At 42.9% G+C, this 15,996-nt stretch overlaps 1 long non-coding RNA gene across 2 annotated transcripts; it reads left to right on the top strand.

The window, feature by feature from the left end:
• Positions 1 to 717: 717 nt before the first annotated feature.
• On the top strand, positions 718 to 14,004 carry LOC107076094 (uncharacterized). Of its 2 annotated transcripts, none has more exons than XR_011184424.1 (8): positions 718 to 6,283; positions 6,925 to 7,020; positions 7,267 to 7,362; positions 7,454 to 7,517; positions 7,614 to 11,746; positions 12,364 to 12,523; positions 12,842 to 12,882; positions 13,201 to 14,004. It is a non-coding gene; the product is annotated as an uncharacterized lncRNA (long non-coding RNA). The 2 variants fall into 2 exon arrangements; XR_011184425.1 differs by having other exon boundaries at positions 7,267 to 7,351.
• The last annotated feature ends 1,992 nt before the right edge of the window (positions 14,005 to 15,996 follow it).

Consider the following 15,996-nt stretch of genomic DNA (forward strand, 5'->3'; position numbering starts at 1 on the left):
TCCTGGTCTGACGGAAGCCTTTAATCCTTTTACAGTGGTCTATAGGAAAAATAGCTGGTTCTGCAGTAAATGTAGTGGATGACATTTAGTGTTTTAATGAGACTTTTTTTTTAAAATGTACTTTAGATGTATATTCAATCACATGAAAAAGCACTGTAAATGGAATTGTCAACAGCTTCTTTCTGGGTTATAGGGGAATGGAATAAGCGAAGCTAGAGAATGTTGGCTTTGTTTTACAAATGTTCTTGCTTTTGATACATGTTTTAACCTGTTTCAGTCAGTATCCTGTCATCTGCTTGTAGCAAGAGCATCTGTATCTTGGATGAACAGTGCAAGGAATTTGGGTTTCCTTTATTCGGGCCAGTAAGAGGCCAGTGTTTTAAGAATAGGCTCTGATCAGTCAAGGTTCAAGGTGGACTTGAGTCAATTTGTTTTGAGATGGATGCACTGAACTTTGTAAATTAAACTTTGCTGGTGACAACCATGGCGTATTACAACAAGATCTTCCCTGGAAGTCTGCTGTGTCAATGGAGGAACTATAGCTGAAAGGTGAGTTCAGTAATTGCATGACTGTCCATCACAGAGCTACCAAGGTCAGTTTGTAGGAGTGGCTATTGATCACTGCATGTGCTCCAGGTCTAAGAAGAGGTAACGAATTGGATGGATAAAGCTGAGGTGATGCATCTGCTCACTTTTTTTTTTTTTTCCCCCCCCCCCCATCAGCTGAAATTGTCAGGACTCTGCATACTGTAGACTGTAAACCAGTCATCCCACTACCTGAAATTCCTGACCCTAACCTATAACCTGCAACTTCAATGCTGATCTGATTATTGATCCTAACCCAAACAGTGCACCCATGTGGCCAAGGTAATGGTGAGTTTGAAGGCAAGTAGAGGGGAGGTGCAAGTCAAACTTTGTGCATTTGGTCAGCAGTGATTTGCTTCTCGGTCCCTGGCCAGCTGTATGCACAGTGTGGAGTGACGGGCCCAGAGAATCCTGTTTGAGGAAGCTCATGGACTGGCCGAAAGGATGCCAGCTGCGTGACCTGTTGATGCCTTACTGTGAGTATTGAAGTTCTGCACTTTTAAATGGGAGAGCTAAGACATGCTGCAAGCTGTCCTTAAATTTCCTGGATGCATGCATCTTGGAGCCGTTGCAGTTAGTCTAGGAGGACACTGTACCAACTCTTCTCCTGTCTAACCCAATCCAAACCAAATTTTAAATCTCTCTAACCATTTGGTATCGGTGTGTGAGTTTCACATTTGGGTATCTTTCATGTTGCTTAGTCCAAATTTTATCAAATGACCCCATCATTTGCAAAAATGTTATAATGGAGGAAAAGGTACTTGTTGTAGGCTTAGTGTTAAACTCTTGGACCTCATTGCTAACATGCTATCCATTTAGAAATTAGGTGTAACTTTGATTTGTCTAGTCTGTCTTTTGGGTTTGCTCCTTGATTGGGCGAGGCACTGACGTGCACTTGACTGGCTGTCATTCTGGCTCTCAAAGACTAAATTAGTGCTTTTGTAGGTGATTTATTTCATGGGTGCACACATGTAAATGAATCGCTTTGGATATACTTTAGTTCAATTGTGACCTGATGAATCGGACTCCTGGCTGGTTACAGCTCTGAGGAGACAGTGTGTCAGCCAGGTTCTCTTGATGGGTGTTTGCACAGGAACTGCACTTGCTCCCCTGTGGCACGACAGTGGACTGGAGGATTTTCTTTGCTCTCTGCAGGGTGTTGTCCTGTTGGTTTGACTTGGACCTTGTTGGTAGTGAAAATGCAGGGTTGACTGTTTCTAAGAAAGGTAGAGGACTTGGGTTAAATCCTTCTCTCCATTTCAGGCTCTCTGCTGCCAGTAGGGATGAGAAGGCTTGTGCTCCTGAGGGAGGACCTTTCATCTCCAGGAGTGGAGCGCAGATGGGGCCGGTCTCTTTCTGTGAAGGTCTACTGGAGGAGTAGGGAGCTTGTTCCAAGTCTGAATGTCATTGACATCAGACGATCCAGGTTTGACTACAATGTGTACACTAGCTACATGGGTAAAGTTTTCATTGGGTGCAGTACATACACCCGGATACTCTGGGTTCACGTACAATTGTGTAGACTGTTGTATGGTGTATATTGGGCAGCTGACTTTTGGCATGTGCATGGGACATGTAGCATAGTGTGTAAACTGCTGTTACTCTTGGCTATTTTTTTGGACTTGAAAGACGGTTATCAGGTTAGAGATGCAGGACAATCTGAAAGCCATGCCTTATCTTTAGTTTACTGCATGGAGAACTGAGTCTTTGATTTTGAAACCAATTTTAACTTGCAGTCTGTTAGTTGTCATCTTCAGTATTCAAGCCAGTGTTTTGATACAAGAATTTCTGGAGTAAGCAAGCCAGAACAATTGTTTGGGTCAGGGAGAGACCAGTATTTAAGGTTGGGGTTATGTTGAAGTGTATGCATTTGAGATGGCTCCACCAGGAATTTAAGGATCTGTGTAGTGATTAAATACTTTTTACACTGTATTCCAATGAGCAGGTGACAGCTGTCAGACTGGGGAGTAGGGAGCATTACTGCTGGTGAACTTGGGCTGTGCCGAGTGAACAATGTGAGCTGAAGGTAAGAAAAGGGGAGATTCAGGTCAGTGTGAGGAGAGCTTTTAAAGTTGGGAGCAGTCTGCACAGCACATCCTGGTCCCCTCTGTGTGGAGGATGGGAGTGGTTAGTCTTGCTTCTTTTACAGTGGTTGAAGATGAGGATGGTCACTGGAGAAAGAATGTTATTGAGGTTTCTAGCTCCTGGTCTCAAGAGAAGAGTGGTATCCTGGTTATTTGTTCACAGAACAGCCTCTCAATGTGGCTAGACCACAGTGGTGCTGAGGGGTACGAGTGACTCTAGAATGTTTTTTTTTTATTTAGAGTGGAATGCTCTGATTGGCGCTCCCCAGTCCCTGCCCACCTGAATGCAAACAGTGCTGATGGACGTCTTGCTTGGAGATGAGAATCCATTGAACAGTATTGGCCGTCTGAATGGATATCGGGAATGTTCTGTGAATATTGAACACGTGGGGAGGTTGTGGAGACCATTGTCCACTCATTGAGTTTTGGCACTTTGCATCTTGGGACTGTGGTTCTCTACCCTTTCCCAAATCAAAGACAATGAAAATATCAAACTATAGTGTTTGATTAAAAGTATCTTGTTTAAGTGTCTTTTCTAGCAAATTCCAAATGCAATGCCTTTTCAGTTTTATACTAGGCTTAGTTTTGGGATTCACTGGGCAAGTTTAGCTTCCTGTTGAACTGTAGGCTTTTTTTACGGTAGGCGTTTGTTTTGGTGATGTTTCTTGCTTAAGCAATTGTAGCACCAGCAGCCTCCTCCTCTTGAGACTCCTTGGAGATGGGTTCAAACAGTGAAATACCATGTCGGGAGACCCAGTCAGATCGGCAAGTTCCTTACCACTCAAGAGTAGACACTGCAGAGGTTGTGTGGGGCAGCTGTGGGCTTGAACCACCTTCAAAAATAGGAGAGGCTTTCTTTTCCGACTGCTGCTCTGCACACCAGCCTTTTGATGGCTGTTCCCAGGAGCACCTGAGCCACCTGGCTGGTTGAGCCAAAGTTGACTTTGGTCCAGGTAAGAGGAGACTCTGATTATGTAGCCTGCAGCTGCTGGGGTGCTTTGTTGGTTTTTTAGCCTTAATGGTAAAGTGTCACTGTAGCATAAGTACTGGTTAATCAGGGGATGGAAGTCAAATACTGAAAGTGTTGTGCAAGCACTGGGGAGGATTTGGCAAAATTGTTTATGGTATGACTGGAAAATTAGAGAATTCAGTATGTAAGATTTATTTCATGGGTGCACACATGTATCTAAATCTTACATTGGAAATTTTAAAGTGAATTGAGTAAACTAAAGGGGGAACTAAGCTGAGTATGGTGTCTTCCTGATTACCCACTGAGACTGTTCTGTGAATGTCCACCACAATCAATCCTGTCAGAGGTTTAGTGCACAAAGGAGTGAGTTTCCAGCTGATTTGGAAGTGGTTGTGTACTGTGCCTTGTGAGGGAGAGAGCTGCATGAAGACTGTCTGAGGACTTTCTTATACTGGATGTGTACTCTTACCAATGAGCACAAACTGTTATTGGTGTAAAACTGGCTGTGAAGCTTGGTTAAGTGGTTCTGTTGATCTTTCAGAAAGCCTTTTTAAAGGTGCTTCTAGTCATTGGGGAACGCGAGTCTTAGTTTGACCATGGGTTCATCGGTATGTGTTCAAAGTGTTATCTCCATGATAGTCGAGTGCATAATGCAGCTCGAAGACTTCAGTCCACTTGGTGCCCTATCAATCAGTTTCGAGTACTGTGTGCTTTTGTTTCAGTTTAAAGTGTTTAAGCTCTAAAGCCTTCTCACCTCAGTTAAGGCTGTAGCTGTTTGGTACTGAAGATGGAGAGTGTTATGATTTCATACTGCTGTGGATCCTTGGTGTTTTGGATTTTTTTTTTGCAAAACCAGAAGCGGCTTGGCTCAAATGAAGTTTAAGGCAAAGGTTCTGCTGCACTAGGTATACACTTTTAGGGTCTCTTTAAAAAGACTGAATTTCAAGTACTATTTTATTTGGATATGCAACTTTGTATGCATAATCAATTTTGTTTTTTGGTAGTGGTGGTTGAATTTTAAGGATGGGTTGTGCTTGAATGTGCAATATGTCTACATGAACTACTGTAAATAGGTTTGGTAACATGTATCTTGGTCAGTTGGTTAAGCTAAAGGTTTTTAGTTTGGTTCTCAAATTTTCTACCTTTTGTCTTTTGACAGATTTGAATAGTTTTCATTTCTGGTTTCAGTCAGTATCCAGGCTAATCTCAAGTGAGGCAACAGCATCTAAGTCCAGCGTGAGAACTGGCCTGGGGTATTGCAACAAGATCCATGATGGTCCACCTCAGAAGAGAGGAGGCTAGCTTGGTCCTGAGTAAGGTGAGGTGATCCACCTGCTTCAAGTTCTCATCTACAGAAAGTCCCGAACCTCTGAATAAGGTGGAAAGAGTGGTGGGTAAACCAATCATCCTACTGGCTGATGTTCTTGGGCCGTAACCCTCATCTTCAGTGTGGATATGTTATTTGCTCTCACTCTAATCGGTGCACTCTTGAGGCCTAGGTATAGGTGGGTTTGAAGGTAAGTAGAGGAGGTGGAAGTTTAGCTGTTTTTCCTGTGATGGGTCAGCAGTGATGCAGATCTGTGCATTTGATTATAGTTCAATCAGTGCTCTGCAGTTCCTGGCCAGCTGAATGCACAGTGCAGTGACAGGCTTGGAGAACCCTGCTCAGAGGAAGCTCACTGGATACCAGCTGTGTGACCGGTTGATGCCCATTGGTAAGTAATGAAGTCTGTGGTTTGAACAGTAGAAAGTGAAGAGGTGCTGCAAGCAGTCCTTGAAATTCCTGGATGCACATGGATCTTGGAGCAGGTGCAAGGGTGGTGTAATAGAGGACATGTCCCTGGAGCAGAGGTGAGTTTCACTTTCCCATCTAACCTTATCCATAGCAAACTTGATGCTATATAACCATTTAGTGTTTAGTTTTTGGACCAATTCTGGTGGATAATGTCAGACTTTAACATGCTGAATACTTACACTACGTTTCTAGAGGTGAAGCTTTTTTCTGGATAATTTTTCCTCCCTGCTTGGTTGGGGCATTTCTATACTAATGTGCACTTGACTGGCTGTCCATTCTGGCTTTGTAAGACAATTACTGCTTTGCATCTGATTTATTTCATGGGTGCACACATGTAAATAAATCAGTTTAGATGCACAGTAGTACAATGTTGTGGCACACCAACAGCCTCCTCTACTGTAGACTCCTTGCTGGTTACGACCAGGTACTCGTGATGGATGTTGCCACAGGAACTGCTCTCCTCACAGGGGAGGAACCGCACTGGATCCCTCCCCTGTGGCAAGAGCCCTTGACTGGGGGTTTTCTCTTGGCTCTCTGCAGGGTGTTTTCCTGTTTTATCCTGGACACATGCTGCACCATAAACACTTTACAAGTTTAGTACAAAACTGGAACTGGGAGTAAATGTTCTTGTGGTTTTCCAAGTGCAGAGGATCATGCCAAAACTGTCTACTAGGTTTTATGCTGCCGGAAGGGTTGACCAGACCTTTGCTCCCAGACGAATGACCTTTCATCACCAGGAGTGGAGTACAGATGGGGCTGGTCTCTGGGATCTTTAGCAAGATCTGCTGGAGGAATGGGGTGCTTGTTCAAAGGCTGAAAGTCAATGGTAACATCAGAGGATCTAGTCAGGTGAGTGGGTGTAGCGAGTCTTTCTACCCAGTAAGAGAGATGGTTCATCTTGAGAATACTGGTTACAAGGGGTACTTCATTTTTCATTGGGTACATTTGGGTACTCTGGCTATGTTGGTTCATTTGGCTACATAGAGTATATTGGGCAGGCAACCTTTGGCATGTGCATAGGAGTTGCAGCAATGGTGTAGTACATGGTAGATTCAACTTTTTTTGCCTACTTAGTTTTGCACTTACAATGGACTTGAAAGACCCTAATATCTGGGTTGGAGGAATGTGGGACAATATGAAAGCCTTGTCTTTAGTTCATTTCATGGAGAACTGAGTATTTGATAGTCTGTAATTTTAACTGATCTTGGAAGAGAAGCAAGAACAATTTGGGTTTTGTATCTTTGGGTCAGTGAGATGAGTCTTTGAGGTTGGGGTCAGTTGTGATCAGTCACAGTTAAAGGAAGGATTAAGCTGATGAATAAATTTTTTACACTACATGCATATTCCAGTGACCTGGTGACACCTGTCAGATGTAGTAATTCAAAAGGGTCACGAGCTTCCCTGGAAGTTGGCTGTCGGTAGTATAAAGGGAGATGAAGACTGCCTTCTTACTGAACTTGATTTGTTTTCATTGGTTTCATTGTTTGCAGATGTATCGGTCCCTCACCTCATGCGAGTGTGATGCCAACCTACAAGATTGCCCAGCTCTGGGACAAGGAGCCTGCATTTGGTCAGCTGAAGTTAAGGTGATACTTCTGCAAGAACCTGTGACTCTACATGCGCATTCCAGCAGAATGGAAAAGTGTAAATACTGTTGATGAATAAACTTTTTATCCCACTGCCTGATTAGTTTACTCCTAACTCATCTTGCATTTTTAGTATAGGTTTTCAAATAGTTGTTTAAGATGTTATCCTTGTTTGATCTTTTTGGCATCAATGTCAAAAATGATTGAATGGGGGGGGGGTTCTGATTTTTCTTTATTTTCCACAAGGTGCTGTTTTCCCAGATCTGTCTCCGTGGGGAGCAAGGAGTGCTACTGGTTGGGAAGTGGACTTGGGCTTCTCTCGGTGAACAAGGTGAGTTGAAGGTAAGTAGAGGAGAGATGCAGGTCAGTGTGAGGAGAGCTTTTAATGTTGTGTGGAGGAGGGAAATGGACATTTTGTGTTTTGTCCTTACAGTTGGTGCACTGAGAGGCAGCTGTCAGAGTTGGGATGGTTTTCAGCCCCTGGTCTCAAGAGAAGTGTCAGTATCTTGGTCAATTGTTTACAGAACAGCCTCTCTCAATAAGGCTAGACCATGGTGGTGCTGAGTGGTATGAATGACTCGTTTTGTTTTTAGAGTGGAATGCCATGATGGGTGCTCCCCAGTCCCTTCCCACCTGAATGCAGACATGGAACAGTATTGGCTGTCTGAAAGGCATCAGGAGTGTGATCCAATTCCTTTCTGTGAGTATTGAAGTCCTGCAGATGGAACACCAGAAAGCAAGGAGGGGTTTGAAGCTGCCCTTGCTGAATCTGCTGGGTAGCTGTGGATGTAGGAACACATGCAAAGGTAGTCATGCAGGGCATTGGTGAGTTGTGTCATTTTTAGTTTCTGTTCTTTGATTTGGGAAAGTGTAGAGATGTTCAAGTTGGTCATTATACTCATATAGAGGTATATGGTGTAAAATGCTATATAACTATCCTCGGATGGTAAGTAGTACAAAAAAGAAGCAATGTGCAAAATCATGCATCAACTATGGATCTAAAGTTCTGGGGGGTGAGGTTGAGGTAGATTTCAATGTGTGTTTGAGCTTTAAGAGAAGGTACAGTGAGGGTTCAGATCATGGGTGAGAGGCTGGCAGTTTAATAGTGTGGGGGTAAAAACGGAGTTTGGTAATCTGGGCCTGAGTGCTCCAGTACCGATTTCTGGCTGGTAGAAGGTCAAACGCTCTTCTTGCTTGGGTGTGTGGAGTCTTTGCTTGGAGCTTTCCTCAAGCACAGTTTGTCATAGATGGACTGGGCAGTTTTCACCACCTGCTGTAGGGCTTTGTGGTCGGCAACACTGCAGATGCAACCTGTTAGTGTACTGTCTGTTGTGCATCTGTATAAGTTGGTGAGGTTCTGGGGACATCTTGGCCTTCTTCAACTGTCTTTGGAAATACAGGCTCTGTTGTGCTTTCTTAATCAGATAAGTGGACAATGGACTTGGCACACACCCCTGGGGAACCCCAGTGTTCAGAGTTTGTGTGGTTTCCAAGCCTGACAGCCTGTGGTCTGCCTGTCAAAGTCCCAAATCCCATTGCAGAGGATGGTATTGAGACCCAGTGTACCGAGTTTCTTTTTTCTGGAATGATGTTAAAAGCGGAGCTGAAGTTGGTGAATGTTTTTCTTTTTTTTTTTAATCCAGATGGGATAGGGCAGTGTGTATGGCAATGAAGACTGTCATCTGTGGATCTGTTGGTATGGGTCTAGTGTCAGAATTGTTTCCTTAATGTGCCCCATGACTAGCCCTTGAAGCACTTTACCATGATGGTTGTCGGTGCCACCGTGTGGTAGTCATTAAGGCATGTTACTGTGGTTTTCTTTGGTATTGGGATGATGGTGGTTGTCTTGAAGCAGGTTGGGACTACAGCTTGGCCCCAAGACATGCTGAAAATGTTTGAATACACTCGGCAGTTGATTGGTTTAGGTTCTGAGCATGGAACTGGGAATGATATTGGGCCTTGTGCACGTTCACTTTTAGCAGAGATCTCCTCCACATTTGCAGACAGTGAGAGCACCTGGTCGGTCGCGGAGGGTGCAGTTCTGTTGAGTGGATTTGAACTGAGTGTAAAAAGTGTTGAGCTTGTTGTGCAGGGAGGCATCATGGGCAGGTGCACAGATGTTCTTTCTTTCGTAGTCTATACCGTCCCACGTGTGTTGGGTCATGAGTGCTGAAGTGTTCCTCTAATTTGTTTAAGTGTTTTTTGCATGTTTAATACCTTTCTTTAGATTGATCCCGGCTGACTTGTTTTGATTTATTGCCTAATTTGAATGTTTCATACCTTGCTTTGATTAGGTTGTGAACCTCTATGGTTTCGGTTTAAAAAAAGTTCACTTCTTTTGAGTGTTCCACTTCCAGCACGTCTTGATGATGTAGCTAGTGACTAATGCATTTTCCTGTATGTCTGTGTGTGATCCCTGTGTGGCTGCCATTCTGACTGCTAGTTTTGCTTGCCTGCACAGTTTACTGTATGTGGGGAGGAGAGACTGATGTGAGCAGTGTATAGTACTTCTAGTGCTTCCTTGTCATTTGAGCTGGGGTGGGGAATGTAGATGGTGATTAAATTGTAAATGCCCTCAGCAGATTACTGAAACTCTAGAGTGGCTGAGCAGTGTTTTGTGATGGTAGATGCGTTGTTGCACCACACGTTAATAAAAATGCATACGTCCTTGCCTCTGGTTTTACCGGACTCTGCAGTTCTGTCCATGTGGAAGGCAGAAAACCTGTCTAGGTGCATCGCCTAATTCTGTCAGTCGTTTTGGTGAATACATGAGTCCAGAGTCACAGCTGAAATTGACAACTAGTGTAAAGCTACTGGCTCTTTTATAATTCGGAAACAAGTTTATACAAAATGTTTAAATGCCTTTTCAATTTTGGATGTGGCTCATGTTTGTGACTTTGTGGCCAATTTAAGCTTCCTTAAGTTCAACAGACTAAAAGTGCAAAATGTAACTGTTGGTCTATTTTTCTTGGTAATAGTTGTCTTTCTTGGTGATTCATTGTTTCACTTCACTGGCTGTCTTTCTGGCTTTGAAAGATTTCATGGGTGCGTATCGAAGTAAATCACTGCAATATAAGAGACTTGGCACACCAGCAGACTCCTTGTCATGTCAGCCAGGTTCTGTTGATGGGTGGTGGCACAGGCACTGCACCTGAGCCCTGGACTAGCGGTTATCCTGTTGGCTTGTCTTGAATGAACAAAGTTGGCTGTGGAAATGTTGTCTTGAATGTTTCTAAAACGTGCAGAGGATCAAGTCTAAATCTCCACCTGAGTAACTTGCAGATGTGGTACACTCTAGACTAGGATTGCAGCTGGGGTTCATTGTAAGGATTAAGTTGCCCTAAAACCAAAATGTTTTCATTAAAAGTAAGGTTGTCTGTTTTAGTGCAGAAAGGGGAGGGATGAGTTTCCACCTGTCTGGAAGTGGATGTGTGCTGTGCTTTGTGAAAAAGGAGGGCTGCTTGAAAACGAATGCTTTTGTTAGAGGACTCTCGTTTTTCTTTTAAACAACTGCAACTGCTACAGTTTTTTTTTTTTGTTCCATGTACAAGTTTGGTACTGATGTATAATATACAAAATGGTGTGTAGTTTTGCCCTGAGTATCCTGTACAGCAGTCAAGACAGAGGAGATGTGGCTGTAAAAGTGTGTACTCGGGGAAAGTGGTTGTTGAACCTTTGTTTTCAGAGGAGTTTCTAGTCACTGGGGAATGTGAGGTTTGGTTTTATGAAGGGTTTGATCTGTATGTGTACAGGCTGTAATCTCCCTGCAGTTAGAATGCATGTAGTGGCTCGAAGGTTTAAATCCATTGGTTGTGGCCCATCACTAGGTTTTGAGTTATTTTTGCTTTGGAGTTTCAGTTTTGAATGTTTAAGCTTGAAAACCTTTTCAGTCCAGGCTGCAGTTCTTTGGTACTGAATATGGTCAGTGTTTTCTCGTTCTACTGTCAATCTCAAGAGTATTGGGGCACCTTGAATTGTTCTTAATGTAAAACCAAAATTTTAATTTGGTCTTTAAAAGGCACATTACTGCATCTCTAGGTCTGCGTTAAGAAAGCCCGAATTTCAACCTCTACCTGATTGGATGTACGACTGAGAATTTGACTTAATACCAGGATAATTTTATTTAAAAGAGGGATTTGTTTGACTGTCTTGTCTACATGGAATACAACAATAAATGGATTTGGTCATCCCTGTTTACCTGGGTTTTCGGAGAGTAGAATCTAAGCTAGAAGCTTTTAGCTTAATTTTGAGGGAGGAGTTGAGCTGGTCGCTTATGTTTGCAGATGGATGCACCTGGGATCTGAAGTACTTGAATGCTTTGTTTTGTACTGTATGCGAGTTGGTGACAATTAAGATGGAGTTTTGAACTGAATCCAGAGATTCTTTGGATATCTTCTATTGAAAGAGCAGAACTACAAAGAAGCTGATAGTTGTCTTTTTGGTTACTGCCTGAATTGCTGAACTTGTTTGCTGTGTGATGGAGAGTTTGCAGGAGTCACTGTCTTTTAACACATGGGTACATGACACCATGCTGTTGATGGGGAGCTCAGTGGCTGGCTAAAAGGATGCATTTGGTTTGATTTGATGCAAGTATTGAAGTCCTGCGCTTTTAACAATGGAGAGTGAAGAGATGTTTTGCAGGTTATCCTTAAATTTCCTGGATGCCTATGGATCTTGGAGCAGTTGTGAAGCAAGTATCTAGGAGGATTGTGTTCCTGGAGCAGTGGTGAGTTTCACTTGTTTCTCTAATGTCCAAATCAAATGCATTTTTAATTTGTCCTTTGTGTGTAAGAAGTGTTTTTGAAGGTTGACAAGCTGCTTTTGGGTTAGGCCTAACTTTGAGCTCTTGATGTGATGCTTTAATGTGCTAAACATTGAGTCATAGTGGTGTTTTTTTTCTGGCTTATTTTTCCTCCCTGTTTGGTTGAGCTATCTGTATACTCATGTGCATTTGACTGGCTGTCATTCTGGCTCTGGAAGATGGAATTAGTGCTTTGTATGAGATTTTATTTCACGAGTGCACATGTAACAAATCACTTTAGATACACAGCAGTATGATGGTGACTTGGCACACCAGCTGCTGTCTCCAGTGTTGAGTCCTTGCTGGAGATGGCATTGAGGTTCTCTTGATGGGGGTCGGCACAGGAACTGCTCTCCTCCCTGGGGAGGAGCTGCAGTGGATCCTGTGGCAAGAGCCCTGGACTAGGGGGTTTTCTCCGTAGGGCGTTTTGCTGTTGGTTAGTGCTGGATAGGTGTTGCACTGTATGTGGGGAGTGGAAATGCTGGCTTGACTGTTTCTAAGAAGTGCAGAGGACTTGGTCTAAATCCTTCTCTCCATTTCAGGCTCTGTGCTACCAGACGAGATGAGCAGGATTGTGCTTCAGAGGGAGGATCTTTAATGACCAAATGTGCAGCACAGATGGGGTTGGGCTCTGGGATGTTTGTGAAGATCTGCCAGAGGAGTGGGGTGCAAGTTAAAAGCAGCATCAGAGGATCGAGACGGGTGAGTTTCTTCCCCCTCCTAGGAGGCGTGATGGAGCATTTTGGGTATACTCTGGGTGTATGTTGGTTTGAGGTACATTTGTGCACTGCATATTGTTATATAAAGTCCAGTGAGTTTATTGGTTAGACAGCTGTTGGCATGGGAGTTGTGTAGTACATTTAGGATACTTTTCTTATGGTTTTTGCTCTTTTAATGGACATGAAAGATACTGTTATCAGAGAAATGTAAGAGAATATGAAACCCTTGCATTTTTAATGATTTGAGATTTGGTTTTGTAACCTACATTAACTGCTTCAATTTCTTGTCTTTTGTGTCAAGCTGAAGACCTAGGCGGACAAGCAAATGGATCTATGTCCTTGGTAAGCAGGCAAGGAAAAAATGGGTTGAGGGAAGGGATAAGTTGGTAACTCTGTTTTGGGATGGATGGAATTTGTGAACTTGTGTGCAGATGTTGAAATGCTTTAATGCAGATATTGGAGATGGACTTTTCCCCTGTGGTAGGAGCCCTGTACTGTGGATTTTTGCTTTTTCTGGGTGGTTTTCTGTTGGGTTTGTTCTGGAATTGTGTAGCACTGAACACTGATCATTGAGGTCAAAATGGGTGTTGGGGGTGGGAATGTAGACTGGACTATTTCTGACTAGTGCAGAGGACTGTCTAGTTTTTTTTTTTTCTTTAGGTTCTCTGCTGTCCGGGGGGCTGACCAGGCCTTTGCTGCTGAGAGAGGATCTTTTAACAGGATGGGAGCCCAGATGCAGCGGACTGAGATCTGTCTGCGAAGATTTGCCAGAAGACTCGTGGGCCCGTTTTTGATTTCAGAAGACAACGGCCACAGAGGAGCATTGAAAATGCTGTACAAGTTCCTAATGACAAGCGAAGAATGAGGGGGAGGCCTTTTGTAGGGTGGAAAGAGGTTCAGGTGGTACATGAAGCTATAAATGAATCTCTGCATGCTGGTCTTGTAATGGCTGTTTGGCTCTTGGATTGTAACTTTAGCACCTGAGCCACCTGGCAAGGAGGAGACAAAGTAACTTCCGGTGTGGGAATGGAGAAAGTATATTTTGTTACTTGGTAACCATTTTTGTAAATTATGGGCCATTTGAAAAGCAGAGTTTGAGAGTCTAAGGTCAAGCAATGATTTATTTGCATGGGTGCACACATGTACATAAATCTTGCATTGGCTTTAGAGTAAAACTGAATTGAGCCCCTAAAGTAGAAATGAATAAAAGGAGTAGTTATGCCATCCACTCGTTTGGGGGAAAAGAGGCATTGGTTTAGCTGAGAGTTGCTCTTTTTTCATACCTGCACAGAAAGCACTTTTGTCATGGGGGGATTGTGTTCCGTTTTGTGGATTTGTAAGTACTTTGCTAGACAATGTTCTCCTGTATTGAATGTATTTTTGTTTGTATGGCATCATAATAAAACTTACTAAATGTACCAAATCTGTTCTTGTTTCTTGCATGTTGATTGTGGCTGTACAAGGTGCTGTTTATTATATTGAATACACACTGGCACTGGATCTGCTTTTCCCTGCATTGCTGTGCCATGACATTTTACACCCTAAATGAGTTTTTGGTTTCAGTTTTTTACTACTCGGGATTTAGGTTACACTCTGCGTACATTTGGTGTAGGTAGTGGATGTTTTATGGTTCCAAGTATTGGTTTACTTTCACATAAACTGTTTTTTGAGAATCTAGGTGAGTTTTAAAGTATATATTTAGGCATTGATGGTGTAAAGCACAGAACTGAAATACTGCTTTGGGTTTATGAAGAGTTTTAAATTTTGCCACTGGGTGTTTTTTATTAGTTGTGTAAATATGAATATGCACATATATATGGTGGTGTCCAGTGTGAAGGAAGAGTCCTGGTGAAGGGTGACCTCTTAGCTTCCAGCTCATGAGCCCCAGTTGGATGGGTCCTATAAAGGTAGTGTTTTGACCCTGTGTGGTTTGCGTTTTGACAAGTTCCATACTCCCTCCCCATTGGTTCATTAATTCATCCATCTTTGCCATTTTGACATCAATGAAACTTGACCAATCTGATCTCGGCTTATTCAGTATTTAACTTGGTCTTCAGAATGTAGGGGTATTTAATTGTGCTTTGGTTCTTTTTGTTTTGCTTTGTGTGCTTTTTCGTATAGCTTTGGCTTTGTGGAGATGTTTTGTACTTTGTTTATCCTTTATTTTGCAGTTTCCCTAATGTGTTATCAACCTCTGTGTTCTTTTGTGCTGTTTTTTGCTTTTTTGTTTGTAGTTTACTTATGAATTTGTGTAAAGGGTTAGTTACATTTGTGGGGTATGTTTTGCAGATGTAGTTGGTTGTATGGGTGAGTGCCTTGTGTTGTATGGGTTTCGGTAGATGGTGAAGGGTAGCTGGGGTGTTGGATGCTGAAGACCTGAGTTTTGTTTTGGTAGAATGGTCACTTTATTATCCAGCTTTTCGTTATCTTTGGCACTGCTCTTGTCTGTTTTTCTACATAGCAGTCTTTGTATTTAATTTTTTTTTAGACTAAAACTTGTCATGCTTCCTGAGTCCTTAACCAGAATCCTAAAAGTTACACCCCGAGACACTTGGGGTTGTAACAGGCACACTGGACACCCCCTGCTATGACTTGCAGTGCCACCTCTGATGGGGGGGGAGTTTTTACACCTACAGGCTGGGGGGGGGGGGGTGCTTGTCTGGTTTGATTTCATTTCACAAGGGTAGACACACACGTTTGTAGTAAGTTTGTTTTACCTTTATTTTACATACCCTGTTGACTAGGTAGTACCCTGCTAAACAGCATTAGTCTAGTGTGGAGGTAATGTTGACAAAGTGGTTTATCTTTTTACTCTGGTCTTTGGTTGTTGCTAATGGTCCTCTTCACAGCACCTCCCATGAGTCATACTGGAGACACTTTCATATTTTACAAAGCATGTTTAATTTTAGTTTTACTTTATGTATTTGTCTTTTAGTCTTCCATTCCCTTCCCGGTGAAAATGTCCAAGAAGCAGTTTAAGTTGTCCAGTATACAAGGTTTGTGTAATGAATTTGGGTGCTGCTATTAGTATTTTTGGCTTGAGGTACTTGTTGATGCCTTTAAGTGAAGTAATAACTTCACTTTATTAGCCCTTTACAAGTTCTTGCATTGGGAATTTGTCTTTTCACATACCCCAGCTTGCTCTCAATGAGACCCAGACACGGGTAAGGAGAAGAGCATGGGGTCAGAGCACACCGTCAGCCATTGTACAGCACCCCTGGAGCAGTTGGGGTTAAGGGCCTCGCTCAGGGGCCCAATGGAGGAGGATTCCTCTGCCGGCTGCAGGATTTGAATCGGCAACCTTCCAGCCACAGATGCAGATCCTTAGGCACAGAGCTACCACTGCACCCAAATAAGTGTATTGGATGTAGTGCTACAGATAAAGCACTTTTGTAGTGTAGGGAGTGAGATTGCAATGTGCCCTTTTATTAACCTTATCAAATGGTTACAGCTGCA

This window comes from Lepisosteus oculatus, unplaced genomic scaffold (genome assembly GCF_040954835.1).
Source record: "Lepisosteus oculatus isolate fLepOcu1 unplaced genomic scaffold, fLepOcu1.hap2 HAP2_SCAFFOLD_113, whole genome shotgun sequence".
In the NCBI taxonomy this organism is placed as follows: domain Eukaryota; kingdom Metazoa; phylum Chordata; class Actinopteri; order Semionotiformes; family Lepisosteidae; genus Lepisosteus; species Lepisosteus oculatus.